The following is a 2,617-nucleotide window of genomic DNA, read 5'->3' as shown; positions in this document are numbered from 1 at the left end:
ATCTGCGCCTGCTCAAACGCACACCCGAGTCGATCGTCTTCTCCAGGGAGTCCAGGCATCTTGCCCTGTCCTGCCTCCTACTACATACTCATCTCAAGCCATCCTTGCCGCTTTCTCTTACCATTCAAACCCTACGACATGTCCGGTCCTCAATCGAGAAAATCTCCCGTGCCGCTTGCTTAGCAGATCGTCAAAATGGTCTCCCGAACCCACCTCGATCGGAGCCACCTCCGTGCCCTCTGCACATTACTAATGGAAAATCGATCACGTAACCGACTGCCGGCTCATTTACTGCCGACTTGAGCATCTATCATTTCCCAGTCGACATCTGGCATCAGCCACTCTACCAGGCAGGATCTCGCGTCTTGAAATCCGACCTCGGCTCCATGAGTCCTCCGCCGGACGAAACACATTTCGTACCAGGCAAGCAGATCGACGAGCTCGTTCGATCCATCTCAAGATGAGAATTGTGCAAGTCGGCAAACATCATTAGCGGCGGAAGAAAACGGCACTTACCGATGGCACGGTGGGCTTGCGAACAATTACACCCAAGGCCAAGTTTTCTGTTGTTCATTGGCCGCCATGACAATCGATGGTCTAGATCGTCTTTGCCATGTACGGATAGAGACGTCTCGCAAACATGGCGGCAAAGTATCGGCAGGTTGACAAGGCAAGATGCCCTGCATTCACAACGTACGGATACTCCCTGCGGGCTGCTCCGGAGCCGCAACACTAATGGACGCCATGCATCACTTGGCTGCCCGACTTTTCTCGAAAACCAGCATCGCGACAGCATCATGACAACTGGCGCCCCATTACCCACCATGTGATTCGATACGACGGGGGGATGAAAAGCGGGCGGCGCAATTCCGCGTGCACATGTGCAGTACCTATCTTCGTCTCTCTCAAGTTCACGACCATTCATTTCAGCCCTCATCGGACTGACAATAGAGCGCGCCACTTGCCGAGCCAGAGTTTTGATGCTCACTTCCCTCTAGAACAATGGGAAGGATGTCACAGGGCGCAATCCGCCCACCGTTCATGCAGCTTGCTTCGTCTCAACGTCACATCAAGGATCTCCACGCGACATACGGATATCCCGACCGCTGTGCCCACAACTGGCACTTGATCCTCACAACGATTGAATCAACCAACCGCTTACGGCCAAGACCAATCGAAATCGATCCCGCAGATTGAGCATTAAGGGCTCAAGTCTAACAAAACTTGAGTTCTGCCGTTTTCCAGCTTCATTTGTGAATACGGCACACCGGGGGTCGGCAGAGCGACAACCCCGTCTTTAGGCTTGTCGTTTGCCTGTCAAGACTGTGTCGCACAGCATTATCGAGGCACATCGAATAGCATGTGTCTATTTGTGAACAAAGGTAGACAATGCACATCTACGGCACAAAGCGTGGGGAGCTCGGACTCCTTGATCGAAGCTGCTCTAAAAACAGAATGTCGTCTAATACAGATATGCATGGGTTTTAGACGGCACTCTTCATTGCCAGTCAAGACGAGTACAGCTTTCAGCTGCCAATACGGCATCTGGATGAGACACAGAGGATTTGCGAATCGTTCTGTGGAATCCCCAGTTACACATTGTCATTCCAACGTCGCCGCTACCCATTCGTCCGGTCCATCAACCGAGTCTTTGGTTATGGCCACCGACGGGCGACTGCAGCGATCGTGAGCCGCCTGCGTACCAAGGCTGGACGGTGTTGTGCTTTAGAGGCGGTTTTGTCCTCTTCTGCCAAACTTGAGATGACGGCGCGGCGCGGAAGGGCAATCCCAGCGGCAAGAATCTAGAGAGGTGCGGTCGAATCAACCTCCACAAGGCTCCCCCTGATATCTCTCGGTCCATGCATCTTAGGCGCAAGCGTAAGGGTCATGTTGATGGCAACGACACACATACGAATGTGCAACTGTTAAATACGAACTGCCCTTTTCGATTGAATACAAGCAAAGCAGAGCCAGAGCATAGAGCAATCGAATCACGAGAGGCCAATCACTTTTGTTTGCTCCTCACTTTAACGTCGGCCGCCGTTCTTTACTCAACGGCGCGGGTCGTCAGCTTTTATGACGAGAGACAAGGAATCAACCGAGATTGTCGACGTTGACAGACCGGGGACCGGCTGGGCGTGTATCGGCCGGGAGAGAATAAGAATCGACACGCCTCGTGGCCTCGAGGAACAAACTTTCAAGTGACGGATGCTTTGTTCACGGCGTCAGACCGGGGAGGAAGGATTGCGAAACGCCACCAACTTTGTTCATTTGCGGAGACATTTGATGGAGGGATACAGTGTGCTGTTGCACTTTGGCTGGCTGGGTACAGGGACTGATCCCTCCTTCCGCGACCCCCAGCGTCCGTGTCCCAACCGTTGACCCACTTGGAGCCAACAGAAGACGCTAGAGAAGACGCTAAGAGCACGCTAATCACGCAGGCTACTGTGCTAGCGCAACTTGTTGGTTCACGGGCAGTCATTTTTTTTCGCTTTCTGCCCTCCTCGGGCGATTGCCCAGTGTGAAGCTCGCCAGGGCAGGCAGGGGTCCTTGGGGGTCCTTCCCGCCAAGGTCGGATTGAACGATGGGTCCGTCATCCCGCCAATCTACTCTAGCT

This window comes from Colletotrichum chrysophilum, assembly GCF_026319265.1.
Source record: "Colletotrichum chrysophilum strain AFK26 chromosome Unknown scaffold_25, whole genome shotgun sequence".
Classification (NCBI taxonomy): Eukaryota; Fungi; Ascomycota; class Sordariomycetes; order Glomerellales; family Glomerellaceae; genus Colletotrichum; species Colletotrichum chrysophilum.
The sequence above is the reverse complement of the archived record's forward strand: the minus strand, read 5'-3'. Positions refer to the sequence as shown.